Genomic DNA, 17,251 nt, shown 5'->3' with positions numbered 1-17,251 from the left:
GTGCTCCTTGACTGTCCTGTTATAGTCTCATGTGATTAGCTAATCATTTTTTTTTTACTTGGTAAAGAACGAATACTAGGAGGAAAGAGGTACCCTTCTGCTATTTATTTATTTAGAGTGCTTGATTATTAGTATTCTCTCCAATATCTGTTTTGTTGAGGAAATCATCCTAAGGCCTTTCCCTGTTTTCTAAGAGTTCAGGTCATGGAAGTAGGTAATTAGTGATATTCTGAAACAAATCAGTGAGAGCACCATTACCAATCCTTCATATTGTGGGATATCTCTTTTCAGGTTGGGGTCTTCTGACATAGAATGAGCTCTGGTGTCATATTTAAAGATTTTTGAGTGTCATCTGTGTTCTAGGTACTAGGACAAGACAAAACAATCTTTGCCAGTGTATAGAGGTTACATTTTAGTGAGAAGGGGTACCTGGCTCGCTTAGTCGGTGGAGCTTGGGGGTGTGAGTTACTTAAGTCATACTTTGGGGTGCCTGGGTGGCTGTCGGTTAAGTGTCTGCTTTTGGCTCTGGTCTTGATCCTGGAGTCCTGGGATTAAGCCCCTTGACAGCTCTGCTCAGCAGGGAATCTGCTTCTCCCTCTCCCTTGCTCATGCTCTCTCAACTAAATAAATGAAATCTTTTTTTTTAAAAAAAGTGTTGTTAACGGGACGCTTGGGTGGCTCAGCTGTTGAGCGTCTGCCTTCAGCTCAGGGTGTGGCCCCGGGTTCCTGGCTCCCTGCGGAGACCCTGCTTCTCCCTCTGCCTGAGTCTCTGCCTCTCTCTGTGTCTCTCGTGAATAAAATCTTAAAAAAAAGTAATATTAAAAATACATTTTAGTGAGAGAAAGACAAAAGACAAAGAAGTAAAATATTGAGATAAGGGCTTTAGAAGAAAAAGTTGATAGGGAGTATCATGTCAGGAAGAGGTTGTAACAAGATGGAGTGCTTATGTAAAGTCTCACTTATGTAAAGGTGACATTTGAGCCAAAGGATAAATGGATAAATGGAGAATTGAGGTGTGTATGTATGGGGGAAGAACATTTTGGCAAGCAGGAATAACACTTATAAAGTGTGTGTGTGCCTAGAGACAGCGTGTACCTAGATTATGTATGGTATGTGAAGTAAAGAGGGGTGTCAGCGATGGCCCTGTGGATTTTGGCCTAAACAATGGTAATAACAAGGTCACTCTCATTTGATGTGGAGAATAGATAATTGGGTGTGAGCATCTGAGATGAGGTTGTATCCAAAGTACTAATTTGCTTGTGTGGCTTCTGGATTTTCATGGGGACGGATAAAAAAAAATTAGGCAGGCCAACTTTTGGTAAGAAACATTATTTTGAATAACTTTTCCTCTAAATTAGGTAAGGAAAATGAACAAATTTATTTGCCTGAGCCAAATGTAAAGAAAAAGAACTTTCCAGGAGTTAACATTTCCCCCCTTTTTTTCTTTTGTTTTTTGAATTTCTACTCCTACTGGGAATCTGTCACGGACTTTTTTTTTTTTTTTTTTGCATTTAAAAATTCTATTTACATTCTATTATATAATGTATTATTGGTTTCAGAGGTAGAGGTCCATAATTCATCTGTCTTATATAACAGCCATGCTCATTACATCAAGTGCCCTTCCTAATGTCCATCACCCAGTTCCCCATTCTCCCATCCTCCCCTCCCACAACCCTCAGTTTGTTTCCTATGAATAAAAGTCTCTTGTAGTTTGTCTCCCTCTCTGGTTTCATCTTGTTTTATTTTTTCCTCTCTTCGGGAGTTAATATGTTTTACACGTTAATTTTGGATTACCTAAATAATTACTTGTAAAAAAGAATTTTTACTTTATTATAGTAAGGTGCATAACTTTTCTCCCAATGCTGTTTATTTAAACAATAAATGTAGTACTATTCTAGAGATTAGTATGTAATCTGACATGGGAAACAAATACTAAGATTCAGATAGAGATAGGGAAGTAGGGCAGTACGAAGGTCTAATATTTAGATCAATGAGAAAAGACATATATATTTGACCATTGTGATATTGTGATTTATAAGAAATATGTATTTGGTCAGTCAGATGACCACACTGTCTTTTTATATATATTTTGGTCTTTACCTACAGTGCTTGGCTCACGGCTGCTAAAACCTTTGGGATTTCCTAAATGATTCCCGAGATAAGAGTTTCTTTCTTGTGTTAATGAGATGACTTTGGGAAAGCGCCTAAGGATGGGGGCAGATTGCCCACGGAGCCAACCCTGTGATGAGCCAACCCTGTGACTTTGAGTCCTCCCCTCCTTCCCACCTCTGTAAGTTGAACCAGTTGCCAAAGGCTGATGGTTTAGTAAATCAGGACTGTGTAATGAAGCCTCCACCAAACCCCAGAAGATCAGGGTTCAGAGAGCTTCCAGGTTGGTGAAGACTTGGGGCTGAGGTGTTTACTTGGGAGGATGTTGTCCCTGGGGAGGGCATGGAAACTCTTTGCCCTTTTCCCATACCTTGCCCTATGCATCTCTTCTATTGGGTGGTTCCTTAGTTATATCCTTTTATAATAAAGGAAGTCTCATAAGTAAAGTGTTTCCCTTAGTTCTGTGAGCTGCACTTGCAAATTAATCAAACTCAAGGAGAAGGTGCTTGGAGCTTCCAATCTATAGTTGGTCTGTCAGAAGCATGGGTTTAATAACCTTGGCTTGCTACCAGCATCTGATGTTTGGGGGAAGGGGGCAGTCTTGTGGAACTGAACTGTTCACCTGGGGGAATCTGTCTCTGGGTAGTGTTAGATTTGAGCTGAATTGTAGGACATCCTGCTGGTCTCTAGAGAATTGCTTATTAGTGTGGGAAATCCCCTCTGCATGTTGGAATTGGTACTAGAACCCATTTAACCACATACTTAGGTCTCCAGGCATCATTTGAAACAGTTTTTTTGTTTTGTTTTGTTTTGTTTTGTTTTTGAGAATGCTTTATGTTATAGCAATTAATTCAGGGCAACTGTCTTTCAAAATATCTTTACATGGCTTGTTTTCTATACAAACTGTGTTTTATCTTTTTCTATGAGCTTTCTGTTTTTATATTTGGAGTTAGATGTATGCTGGATAGAACCTACTGCCTTAGTTGATGCAATAGATTACTCAGTAGGGTTACTCTATAATATCAGCTTCTCTAGTTAAGAAGGAAAATATGCTAAGAGCTGCTTTTGTGTGTTTGGGTGTGTTTCTTGGCACCTTTGCCTGGGATCACAATGAGTGGATATTGTTTATGATATTGTTGATCCTTGCTTAAGGATCAACAAAAAGTCATTTAAATTGTAAATGCAAAGGAGTGTGGATCTCTACTTCTTCACTTTTGTCCTAATGGTAGCAGTTTTAACACACATTCATTATTTTGTCTTTATTTATTTATTTTAAAGTTTATTTATTCATGAGACACACACACACACAGAGAGAGAAAGAGAGAGAGAGAGAGAGGCAGAGACACAGGCAGAGGGAGAAGCAGGCTCCATGCAGGATGTGGGACTTGATCTCCCATCTCGGGACTCCAGGATCACGCCCTGCACAGAAGGCAGGCACTAAACCGCTGAGCCACCCAGGGATCCACATTGTTTTGTCTTTAGGTTTGGCGTTCACCTCAAAGCTTTTAGAAACCAAAACCAAACAAAAAACTATCCATGACATTTTATTACGTCCATATATGCAGGAGGTTCATAAGAGTTGTTTCGTCTCCTGCATACAAGAGTTTTTGCCACGATGCCGTATATATCTTTGACAAATCTTCAAGTCTGTAAAATCCTGCTGTGTAAGTAAGAAAGCTTATTGGAGCAAAAGGGATGGGGGAGATTACTGAAAATCCATGGAACTCTGCTCTTGGATATTAACCCAAACCAGTAGCAATTCTAATAAAAAACAAAAGACTAGCTTTTGTGTACCTTGTATTACGCAATCCTCAATCTTTGGAGTCTTAAACCCTCCTGAGCTCCAGCCTCCTAGATGTAGGTTCTGGAAGAACCTGTAAGAGCCTATTTTCATTAAAATTAAAAATCTACTCCAAGATGTGTAGCCTTCTTCATTTGTCCATTGTTTGAATACAGGGGGATTTTTTTTTTTTTTTCTGCTTCCTCATCTGCACAGGCAGCTTTGCCAAATAAGTGAATTTAGCTGAAAGAGAAACAATTCCTCAAGCCACTGAATCAGCCACTACTTACAAGAAAGACAAGTACTTTTGTAGGTTTTCAGGTTTTTTTCCTTAAAATAATCAATATTCTGTTGCTAAGGGTTGCCCTCTAATTGTGAAGGAGCTTGTTCCTGTGGCCTCAAAACATTAACATGCTAGGAAACATCGTGTTATTTGCCAACACGACTTCCTTTCACACCAGCCTCATTCCCCTATTTCTAGTTGCTTAAGAAGTAATTCACAGCAGAGAAACCTACAGTGTAGAAGAACAGAATTTTATTTTTGTTTTGGTTGGATATATAAAATTACTTAAGATGAGTGGCAGGTAAGTATTAGTTTTGGGCTCAGACTAAGCTTTGAATTTTGGCTCTGCTGCTTAAATGTTCCTTTCTACAAGTTACTTGGCTTTGTTAAGCCTCAGTTTCTGTATTTATAAAATGGAATTATTAAAACCTACCCACAGAGCTGGTGGTAAGTAAATGAGATAATACTAGGCAATCTTTTCTACACATGAAGTTTACTAATAAATGTTAGCTCTTAAAATTCACAATATTCTTCAGAGCATGACATCACATATACCATTATTAAGGAATATTTTCAGCAAATTTTAACATTTTCAATAATTTTTGCATCTGTCAATTTTAGTTAATATAAAATATGAGAAGACAGGATTGTGTTTTTACCACCAAATGTACATCGCAAGGAAAGCATACATAAGATGTAGTAAAAGAGATTTGTATTTTCATATTTTGGCAAAGACTTATATAGGGAATTGATCAAATAATCAGAATATGCAGAAGCTGTGATTATATTTAGGCTCTTAGGGCAGCCCGGGTGGCTCAGCAGTTTGGTGCCTGCCTTCGGCCCAGGGTGTGATCCTGGGGACCCAGGATCGAGTCCCACGTCGGGCTCCCTGCATGGAGCCTGCTTCTCCCTCTGCCTGTGTCTGTGCCTCTCTCTGTCTCTCTGTCTCTCATGAATAAAGAAAATCTTTAAAAAATAAATAAATAAAATAAATCATTAAAAAAAATGTTTAGGCTCTTATCATATGAATGGGATACAGACCTGATAAGGTTTTTCCTTTAGGTTACAACAGGGATGAACTTTCTTCTGTTTAAATGCCATGGAAAGTTTTATACTTCATACTTTGTGTAGATTTTGAGAGTTATTCTCTTCGAATTCAAGGCTTTTGTTTTGCCAGATACATTGAAATGGAACTTTATTTAAAACTTAGTATTGAGTCTTCTTTGAATTGATGTTGCCTATTGACATTTTTATTTCTGAAGTCAAAAATATCTGTGAACTGCCTAGCGTCATACACTGGAATATTTTCCACAAATGCTTTTCAGAGTCCTTTCTTGAAAACGTGGTACAGGCAAGGATTTTGAACACCTTAAGTTTTACAAAAGATATGTTAAGACAGTGTAGTCCTCAGTAGTTTTGTGCTTTAGTGGGGACTCTATGGATGCTTTTACCTATAACATAAGGAGAACACAGAGGCTCCTACGATCAGACACCTTTCACAAGGAACCTTGCAGTATAGGAGAAGAAATTATTCATCCAGACTGAGGGTTTCAGCAAAACTTAAGCAAGGATTTTTTTTCTTCCTCTTCTTACTTTTAAACATTTAAATTACACGAGAGGAAGATGAGTTCTGGAAATGCGGAGGCAGGAGATTTTGTTCAGGAATACTCAGGGACCGACTCTGTTCTCTGCCTTTCCAGTCAGGATGTGGTTCTTGCTGGCGACAGATGAGTTTATTCACAAGCCACGAGTGCCAGTGTTTGTAAACATTCCTTTAATGGAAGAAAACAGAAAGCCAGTTGAAAGGTAAGCCTGAGTAGTGGCCTAGTGAGACTGGCTGTTTTCTCGATGCTGCTAGAGCTGGACCCAAGTGTGTTACAGCTGTGAATGCCAAGGTGCGTCTGTGCCAAGATAGGCTGCATGCGTTTTGCTCTTTATAGCCACTGCCATTCGGTTAGGTTCTGTATCATTGGCTAAATGGGGTAGGAACTGGCTCGGGCCAAATAGATCAGGAGTGAGAGTCTGCTCTTCCTGTTTGTTATCTGTTGACATGTTACGCAGTTAATACAAGAATATATTCCTATGTCATTATTATGATCAGCCCCAGTTCCACCCCCCTCCCCACAGGTAACCACTGTTAAAATTTTGGGATGCATTCTTCCAGACAATTTTCTGTGTACTTAACATATTTCAAGTACGTACATAGAGTTTGGGTTTCCTTCCTTCCTTCCTTCCTTCCTTCCTTCCTTCCTTCCTTCCTTCCTTCCTTCCTTCCTTCTTTCTTTCTTTCTTTCTGTTTTTATTTATTCATGAGAGACACAGGGTGGGGATGGGGGAGAGAGAGAGAGAGAGAGAGAGAGAGAGGCAGGCAGAGACACAGACAGAGGGAGAAGTAGGCTCCATGCAGGGAACCCGACATGGGACTCGATCCTGGGTCTCTAGAATCAGGCCCTGGACTGAAGGCGGCGCTAAACCACTGAGCCACCCGGGCTGCCCATAGTTTGGGTTTTCTTCAGGGTAGATGGGCTCATGTTGTGTTCATATTTTATGTGTTATGTGTATTTTTAAAAGTTAAAGGCAACTCTTGAGTTCTTGGAATATATTTAGGGTTACTTTGCTCTTTTTTTAAAATCTGTGTAGTATTCCATGTTCATAATGTAGGTGTAACCATTTATTTAGCCAGTTCCCATTTGGTGCACAACTAGATGTATTTCTCTTTTAGGAACAACACTGTAGTAAATATCCTTGTGTGCCACATTTGCATGAATATTTTTATGGGACATACTGAGAAGTGGAATTGCTAGGATATATGCATTTATAGTTTTGATCCTGCCAAATTGTTCTTCAAAAGTTTATATTACTTACATATATATGGCATATGCGAGAGTTGATGAATAGATTTCAATAGGAATGGAAATAGGGGATTCTGTACAGATAAAGAAGCATGAGTAAAAGCATGGAGGCAGGAGGGCCTAGTACATATGATGAGGGAAAAGGGAATAAAGAATCTGATATAGAGTTTAGGAGGTAAGGGGCTTCTGGAAGATGAATCTAGAAATGTAGGCTGGACCAAATAACAAAGTACTTTTTAATGTGTTGTTCAGAAGTTTGAATTTGAATAGACAGTGGAAGCCTTTCAACATTTTGTTGTTGTTTTAAGATTTATTGGAGAGCACATATGTGTATGCAGGTAGAGCCCGAGTTGGGGGAGAGGGAGAGGATTTCAAGCAGACTCTGAGCCATAGCCTGCCTTGGGGCTTGATCTCAACCCTGAGATCCTGACTTGAGCCAAAACCAAGAGTCAGATGCTCAACTGACTGAGCCATCCAGGTGTCTCCCCTATAAAAAGATTTTACATGTGAGCTGTATTTCAAGAGCAGTAACTGTGAAGGCTAGGATTTTGAGGATGGAAGAGATTGGCTGTGAGGTTACAGTGATCATATGCTATAATGAAGGCCATAGCATGAAAAATGAGAGGAAGGAATCAGATTCAAGTGGTGGTACAGATTTAAAATCAGTTTTTAAGTCTTGGCGGCTTTGAATGAGAAGTTAAAACATTGAATGTTGTAGCTTTCTGAATGCATAGGTGGTGCCTTTTATGAAGTCAGTAAAAGTGGAATGAGAATTATATTTGGGAAAAGTCTAGGTTTGGGGAAAGTAATGGAAATTTTAATTAAAATATAAAGAAATAGAAGTTACTCCACTGATATATTCTATAAGATGTGTTCACTCTTTTATTGTGGTAAAATACATGTGACAAAAAATTTTAAATTTTAGCTATTTTTAATTGTATGGTTCAGTGTTATTAAGTACATTCATATCATTGTACAACCATCACCACCATCCTATCTCCAGAACGAACTTCTTCCATCTTCCTAAATTGAAGCTCTGAACCCATTAAATAGTAAGTCCCCATTCCTCCCTACCCTGAGCCCCAGTAAGTACTTTGGTAACCACAATTCTACTTTTTCTATCTCTGAATTTGACTTTAGGTACCTCATAATCAGTAGATTCATAGAGTATTTGTCCTTCTGTGACTGGCTTATTTTACTTAGCATCATGTTTTCAAGTTTCATCCACCTTACACAGCATGTGTCAGAATTTCTTTTTATGAGAGAATAGTATTCCATTGTATGCATACACATTTTTTAAAAATCCATCTATTTGCCAGTGGATACTTGAGTTGCTTTTGTTGCTTTTTTTGGGGGGCGGGGGCGTGGGGGTGGGCCTTTTGTTTTTAGAGTATGAACACAATAAAATTGAATTTGATAAAACTGTGCAAGCCATGGTACTGTTGTATAGATCCACTATTAGGAAATAGTGTTTGTTGCCACTGAGGGGAGTACAAAAGGTATAACTCCTACATATCATGGCTACTGGAAAAATGACCTAAAATGCTTATCCTACCAGTGGGTAGACCCCATAATGGTCAGAGGTGTAGCATAAACAGAATTTAGAAGACCTGGGGTTTTTAATATAATCTTTGGGATTTTGAGAAGCTTTAGTAATATGTACACAATTTTGTGCGCTTTGAAGTGCCCCAAACAGAGAGGTGTTGTAATAGATATTGTAGTTTGGTTGACTGAGGAATCAGTTTTTGAAAGAATTTTGAATGATTAAGTGGATGAAATAAAACATCCCCTGCACTGATGAACTAACCTAGGTGATACAGGTTTTTATAAGGTAGGGCTGGATGAGTTGCCATCAAGAAGGTGTTACCTGTTAATAGTAAAACTGTCTCCAAAATCTTGATTCCTTTGTTGTAATAATTTTCTAGTTGAAGTTACAATGAGAAAGAGAGGTGAGAATCAGTGTATGAGGGAGATTCATTACTCTTTAGAAAACACGTACTCACTTGCCTTGTTCTCTGCAGTCCATTACTCTCTAGCAGAGTTGTGATTGTGGACTTGCTGTCTGAGTTGTGACTTCTGTTAATACATTTCAGTACAATTCCATCTTAGGAAAATGTGTTGAGAACTCATTAATGTATGCTTTTCCTCGATGTTCTTTTCCTATCAAAACATACACCCACATATATTGCTGCACATCAAATTTTCATAACATTTGGCACTGGAAAATTGAAAAGCATGCACAGAATACAAAATATAGATGAAGATGGTAATGGAAAATTAAAACAACAGATTAAAGAGTCTCTGGAGACTTAAAGTAGTTCTTTCTTGGATGACTAAAGTTATAGGATAGCTCTTTAGCTTTATTTCTTTCAGTGTCATTGTAAAAGATAAGCTATCAGAAGGTAGTTGGTGATTTAAATGAGATGTTTAGCATGTGGAGAGCACTTTGTGAATGTTGTCTGTTAAATTTATTATTTATCATTATTTCTAATCTATGGGTTTGAGGCTGAGAGGTGTTTTAGTGGCTTGAGAGCATCAATCAGATAAGTTGCTCTTCTTAGTTGAAAATTGCCTTGTTTTACCTCTACAGTGTTTGAATATGGACTCTCTCTCTCCCAGATTAGTCTCTGTAATTAGAGATTTTCTTAAATATTCTTACCACATTATCTTTTATTTAATACTGAGAAGTGCAGATGGCATAGGATGTGTAATTAAAATAATAAGATTATCAGAACACTTGCTTAATAAATAATACTTTTACCTCCTCAGTTTTCCTTTTTTTAAATTGAATATTTATATCCAATTGCAGGAGAGAACTAAGTAGACTAACTTGGTTGGCCACATCTCCCTAGCCTTGGCAGAAAGCTCTGATAAACTGTAATAAACTTTATTAGAATATCTGAGCATATCCAATTTATTATGTCCAAGCCAAACTACTGAAAGCTCCCTCCTTAAATCTTCTGAGGTCTTCCCTGTCTCCGTAAGTAACTCCGTCCTTTGTGTTGCTGAGCCTCGAGAAACCTTGGAGTCACCATTGCCTCTTCCTTTTTTCCCTCCAACTCCACCATCCGGTGTGTGAACAGAGTTGTTGTCATTTTACCTTTAAAATAGGCCCATAGTTTCCTCACGAGTGATGTGTCCACTGCTTTCCCCCTGGTGTAAGGCTCCGTCATCTCTACTTCCACAGTCAAGTAGCCGCCTAATTGATCTCTGCTGCTTCTTCTCTCCTGCCTTACCATCTTTCTCTGCTCACCAGCCAGACTCCCGCTGAGCTTTCTTGGCTCAGATGTTGATCTTCCTTGGCTCAAAATTTAGAATAAAAAGCTGAAGGCCTTCGTGATCAGTGGTGTCCCCCAGAACATGTGCGTCCACACTCCCACCCACATTCATGTAATGTCTCATTTAGTATCCACCTACAGTCTCTGTGTTCTAGTCATGCTGGTCTCCTGCTTCAGGAATCTTGGACCTGCTGTTTATTTCATTCGCATGGAATCCTCCTTTCAACACCTCCTTCAGATCTTGGCTCAAATAGTACCTCAGTGAGGGCTTATTTAAAATTGTACCCCATCTCCTGTCCTTGTCCTTTCCTACTTGGTTTCTCTTCATAGCATTTACCACCATATGAAATTCTTAATTATTGTGTTAACTCTGCCAAGGACTTTGGTCTGATTTGTGCACTGAAGTGTCCTTGGTGCTTAAAAAAGGGCTGCCACGTTGTAGTTGTTCAAATATTTGTTAAGCTAGTGAATTTGTCGAGAAAGGAGAGGTTGCTTGAAGGCATGAATTAGAGCCACAGACTAGATCATCGCCCCCATAATTGGAATAAAGATTAAGTGCAAACATTTTTTTAAATGAACTTAAATCATAAGTACTTCTTGAACATTAAAATATTCCTAGGAACATGTTTTATTTTGATTCTAACATTGTGGCATTAGCAGACATTGTGATTGTGCTTGCAAAGTAAATAAATGTTTATGCCTCCTCAGGGGGGCAGTGTTTTAGATACTTTCCCATATAAGCATTATTACTGCAGCTTTTTTCTGGTGTTAGACACAGACACATTGTGAGTGCTGACAAGTTACATGTCCAGTAAGTTTCTGACCTGTGATTTCTGACTCCAAGTCCAGAACTTGATTGGCACATTCTTGTATCACTCATGACAACATACTCTTTTAAGCCACCAAAATTTACATTTTATTTTATTTATTTTTTTTTTTTTAATTTTTATTTATTTATGATAGTCAAAGAGAGAGAGAGAGGCAGAGACATAGGCAGAGGGAGAAGCAGGCTCCATGCACCGGGAGCCCGATGTGGGATTCGATCCCGGGTCTCCAGGATCGCGCCCTGGGCCAAAGGCAGGCGCTAAACAGCTGCGCCACCCAGGGATCCCCTACATTTTATTTTAAATAAAGAGCTCCCTGGGCAACTAAGCTGAAGGAGAAATAACAAACTCCGTCCACCCATAAACACTTTTATAAGTATGTATGTACATAAAAAGTACTAAGAAAGTAGAAGTGAATTTGTTTCAGTCTCTTCACCATTTATTTAGTTTCCTCTCAAGTCTTGGAATGGAAAGAAGCTTCTGTTGATTTGTTTTGAATAAACGTGGGGGTTTATGAGCTGATTTGCTTTACTACTACTACTACTGCTACTATTACTACTCTTCCTTCCCTAATGTCCTTTACTCAACACTTTTGAACTACTGGTTTTTCATGTCCCTCTCCACTTTCCCCACCCTCCTACCTTTGGTCTTGTGGACAGGTAACAACTTGCTAACATCAGTCCGTTTGAAAAAGGATAGTTGTGTGTGTGTGTGTGTGTGTGTGTATGCATGTGTGTGTTTATGTTTAAATTATACCTGTGTTTACTGTGCCATCTAGAATTCTAGCGAAAATACGGATGCACATCGTGGTTGAATCCTGAGTGTTTGCGACGTTAAGGGTGGTAGCAGCAGCAGCAGGCCACTTTGATGGAAGTTGTTAATCAGAGTTACTGAAGATTAAGACATACATTTTTAAGAAAAGAGTTTTCCCATTTGGGAGTCCCTCCAAAGTAAAATTATTTTTTTTTTTTTTTTTTTTTTTAAATATTTTATTTATTTATTTAGGATAGTCACAGAGAGAGAGAGAGAGAGAGAGAGGCAGAGACACAGGCAGAGGGAGAAGCAGGCTCCATGCACCGGGAGCCTGACGTGGGATTCGATCCCGGGTCTCCAGGATCGCGCCCTGGGCCAAAGGCAGGCGCCAAACCGCTGCGCCACCGAGGGATCCCCCTCCAAAGTAAAATTAACCGAATACTCTATCTTTCAAAATTGTTAGGTCGCAAGTGTCCTTTAGTTATTGAGCCTTGTTGATCCTGAGTTTATCCTCTTAGTTGTAGGTTCTGATGTCCCCTTGTTCCTCATTGGAAAAGGACTTACGATTTTATTATCAGAATGGGAATCAGAGTAGTTCATTATTGTTAGATTCTTTGAAAATTATTCAATCAGGGGATCCCTGGGTGGCGCAGCGGTTTGGCTGGCGCCTGCCTTTGGCCCAGGGCGCGATCCTGGAGACCCGGGATCGAATCCCATATCGGGCTCCCCGTGCATGGAGCCTGCTTCTCCCTCTGCCTATGTCTCTGCCTCTGTTTCTCTCTCTCTCTGTGACTATCATAAAAAAAAAAAAAAAATTATTCAATCAGATTTAGCTTTAGATTTATTATAATCCTTTTTAGCATTGCCAAAAACTAGAGTTGAAGTTCCTGGAATATGTGATTTTCATACTTTTGATAATAGTGGTGGTTAATTTTCTGTCGTCATATATAACTGGACTGTTGCTGAGGACTTGGTTTGCCAAACTTGTTTAAAATTCAAATGTCCAAAGAACACATCAAGTACATTACATTATCTAATTTGAAAGACTTTGTTTCATCAATTCAGCATTTGCTATTTTTCTTTTTAAACATTTTTTATACATAATTAACTTGGGAGAATTTACGTAAAAATACCAACTTGGCTCACATGTCATACATTGTAGGCACTGAAAACATTTAAAAGATTGTTCGCTTCTAGTCTCACCTATTTCATTTTTTTCTTTCCTTTATTCTTATATTATCATGTGATGTTAAAGTCTGTTTCTCACACTGCTCCTGCAGTTCAGGGATGTGGGAGAGTGGGGCAAAATAGCATGTGCAGAGGCCAGGAGATCTAAAACACCATAGTGTGTTCTGAGAGATGTGTAAGTTCCAGTGTGGCTAGAACATATGTTGTCTTTGTATGAGTTTGGAGAGGACCAGAAGCTGGATCAGAAAAGACCCTGTGGGAATGCAGTTCTCCATCTAGATACTAAACCCAGCAACCTGTATTCTTTCATTCCTTTCTTAACTTTATGTTCTTTTCTTACCCAATTTAATTTCTTCAAGAGTAAGTTCATCTGGGTATATGTTAAAAGCTGGCAAATTTGTGTCACTTTTTAATGGTCTTAAATTTTTCTGTAAGATTTCTGGTGATTTAAGGGTAAAGAATAAAATTTTGAATAAAAAAATATGTGAGAAATCAAAAACTTTTTTGGAGTATTTTCTGACCTTAGATTCTTGATTTAATGGGTAAATAGTCTTGCCCCTTGTTTATTTATTTTTTTTAAATTTTTATTTATTTATGATAGTCACACACACAGAGAGAGAGAGAGGCAGAGACATAGGCAGAGGGAGAAGCAGGCTCCATGCACTGGGAGCCCGACGTGGGATTCGATCCCGGGTCTCCAGGATCGCGCCCTGGGCCAAAGGCAGGCGCCAAACCGCTGCACCACCCAGGAATCCCCTTGCCCCTTGTTTAGAAATAAAGTTGAAGGACAAAAATAAAGGGCAATTTAAGAGTCCATGATTTACAAAGTGACCTGCTAGTTGTCATGAAATGAATTTAGTGGGTTACAACTAGCATTTAAATAAATTCATGATAGAATAGGATACAATATAACTACAGGAGTGTGTATCAGGTTGTTATGTAAAAATGTAGGTTGGGTTGAGGTAAGCAAAGTTTGAAAAACTCTATTCAATATTTGTATATGCTTTTAGCATTTCTATCTGTATTTTAAAGATAGTATCCATTAATTTACTCAGGTATTTGAACCCACTGTCTCTCTTTCTCACCCCATCTCCCATTCATTGGGGCACTACTACTATGTGTCAGATAGTATTCTAAAGCCTGTACATGTATTAACTAATTTTTTTCTCCCATTTTTTGAATGTTATTTTTATTTATTTATTTTTTAATTTTTATTTATTTATGATAGTCACAGAGAGAGAAAGAGAGAGGCAGAGACATAGGCAGAGGGAGAAGCAGGCTCCATGCACCGGGAGCCCGATGTGGGATTCGATCCCGGGTCTCCAGGATCGCGCCCTGGGCCAAAGGCAGGCGCCAAACTGCTGCGCCACCCAGGGATCCCCTGAATGTTATTTTTATCTCAAATTTTCAAAAGGAGAAGATAAGTTGCCTAGTGATTATTAACTTGCCTGAAATTGTATAGCTGGTAAATTGTGTATCTGGGATTCACATTCAGAACCAGGCAGTCTTTTCTTCAGAGACCTTTCTTCTAACCATCAAGCTTTATTGTCACCTATGTGAAGACACCTCTCAAGGCATTGTGATAAGTGCTGGAGGTATGTCTGAAATGGTTCTTGATCTCATGGAGCTTAGATATTTACAAATATATTTATAATCTACATTTGTTAAAATATATAAATACATACAGACATACCCAGTGTAGGAAAACACATGTATAATTAGCATATTCCCATGTTACAAATTTCAGTATTATCGACTATAATTTCCATTGTATGGATATGCCATAATTTATTCTTGTGTTATTAGAAAGAAATCCCCAGTCCTATTCCCAGTAAGTAATAGTGCAGTGAACATCAGAATGCATTCATCATTGCCGTTTCAGATTACTATGTGAGGCTGTTTGTAAAAGCACAAAAATTTCAAGTTACTGGCATCTGTTTCTAATTTTCTGAAGTTTATACTTTAGCAGTAGTGCTGATCTACCTTCAAAATGGTTGTATGTTAAGTATTCAATAGTTACAAAGCAAAATTCAGCAGTCAAAAATGGTATTCTGGGTTAAGCTGCCTTCTTTCAAAATCTTTGTTGTTCTTAATATTGTCATTGTAGCATGTATAAACCATTCCTAAATATTTTCTTTCATTCACTTAAGTATTTATGTGTCTAGAGCATATCGTGAACTTTCTCCTTTTAGTTGTCAATCATGTATCCAAATGGAGTTTATAACATTTTCATGTAATTAGATCATTAGTGCCTAGTGTATTCCAGGTCTTTGGTAGTTAGATAATAGGGTTTAGAAAGGCAAAGACAGCAGCTCTTCTTTTGGACATAGCGTAGTGAAGGAGGCTGTAACAACTAGCATTGAAATGTATTGGTCTCTTTTATAAGAAGTGAAATGTTTTGTAGACAGATCCACAGCCTTTAATAAACATTAATTTTGAAATTCAAAGGTATGTAGTTGGGCATCAGAATTTCTGACGGCCATTCCTATTATCCGTTCTTTTGGATATTAATGCTTATAAAATGAGTTAAACAGAAGGGTTAATGCTATTATTGATGAAGACACTGTTTAAAAGACCCTTTCAAGTTTTTTACAATAACAGTTTGACTCTTAAATAATTCTGCAAGATTTTGTTTCAGCAATTTAAAAAATGGTTACTTTGAGTCATCTAACTTGTTACTCAACAGTGGCATGCAGTGTGGAAGCCTGGTTTCCATTCAAATTTGAAGTCGCTTAGGAGTTTCCTGTCCTTAATTTGGGGGATTTTTTTTCAGTGCTTTTTGTTTCTCTTTTAGTTTAACAGTGTTTTGAGGCACTGAAGGGAGCTGTCCATCTGTGCTTTTTTAAAGTTCTGTTTTATTTTGTTTGTATTTTTAATTAGCGATAACCTGACTGTGAATGAATGGCCTCACCTCTCTTAGCTAATAAATTTCTCCTCCCATGAGGCTAATACTGGTACTAGTTTATGGGACAGGGCCCAGTTGGAAAAATATAGCAGTATACCCTTTTTTTTGGGTTTTGTTTTTTGAAGTAGGCTCCACACCCAACATGAGGTTTGAACTCATGACCCTGAGATCAAGAGTCACAGTCTTTACCAGCTGAGTCAGCCAGGCGCCCTGGCAGTGTACCCTCTTAAGGAAAATACCTTTCATGCTCATTTGGTCACCTAAAATTTATATTGATTACTACTGTGATTTTCAAGTTATCTTCAAAAGGTCTTCAAGTGTATAACTTCATGAAAATAGTAGATTTCATTTGTAGGACAAATGGAGTTTCTGATTTTAGTGAGTGTATATGATCCTGATTCTTAGTGGCTTTACTTTAGTGTGTATAGTCTTAAGTTACAAATCCATTTACATATGTTAACTGGGTTTTGAATGAGAAGCACTTGTAAAATTATCGTTATATCAGCTGGATTAAAAAACAAACATAACTGTTGGACTTGCATTCTTCTGGAAGATTGATTGGCATAGCAGATTACTTAAATCTCTGAGCTTCCATCTCCTCACTGTAAAAGGAGGCACCTTGTCAGTCTTAGGAGTGGGAGGTAAGGATGAAATAACATGAAAATGCTCAGCACAGTTTTTGGTGCGGTGTCAGCAAGTGTTAGTCTCAGTACCACCCCTTTTCTCCAACAGTATTCTCTGACAATACTGTAGTACAAGAGTGCTGGTGTTTTGGCTAGAAGATCTAGATTTAAGTCCTAGTTCTTTTACTGCTATGCTTTCTTGGATCAGTCCCTTGACCAGAGTGTTTCTCCTCTATAAAATAAGGTTCTGAAAGTTTTTTTTTTTTTTTAGGTTCTGAAAGTTAAATGAGGTAATGAGTGAGTGCTTCAGACCTAGGCTTTTATTCTTTATTATCTAGCATATTTATTATATCTTGTTTTATTTCCCAATAGTTGACATTAATTTTTATGTGCAGGGGGAAGGAGCTATATATACTTCAGATCTTTAACCTCACAGTTGTGTGGAGGATGCATTTATTTAGAGGCACAGAGTACATATCAGAAACAATGCCAGTGTTTCCAGGTAGTTTTAACATATAAGATCAGGTGGGAAGGGTTAGGGGTTAGAGGGAGTGGTGTAACAATCAGTTTTAAAAAGATGGCTGTGGGGCAGCCCTGGTGGTGCAGCGGTTTAACGCTGCCTGCAGCCCAGGGTGTATCCTGGAGACCCGGGATCG

General features: G+C 38.4%; 1 protein-coding gene across 10 annotated transcripts in view; it reads left to right on the top strand.

Annotated features, from left to right (window-relative positions):
* RBPJ (recombination signal binding protein for immunoglobulin kappa J region) overlaps nt 1-17,251 on the top strand; it is a 225,513-nt gene that overhangs the window by 139,592 nt on the left and 68,670 nt on the right. The window contains exon 1 of one of the 10 annotated variants that reach the window (XM_072808617.1): nt 2,112-2,290. The exons of the other annotated variants lie outside the window; for them this stretch is intronic. The gene's annotated coding sequence lies outside the window, so the exon portion shown is untranslated. Of the gene's footprint in view, nt 1-2,111; nt 2,291-17,251 lie in introns of those variants that run through there. 10 annotated transcript variants of the gene reach the window in all.

This window comes from Canis lupus, chromosome 2 (genome assembly GCF_048164855.1).
Source record: "Canis lupus baileyi chromosome 2, mCanLup2.hap1, whole genome shotgun sequence".
NCBI classification, from domain to species: Eukaryota; Metazoa; Chordata; class Mammalia; order Carnivora; family Canidae; genus Canis; species Canis lupus.
Note: the sequence above shows the minus strand (reverse complement) of the source record. Positions and strands in the feature narration are given on the sequence as shown.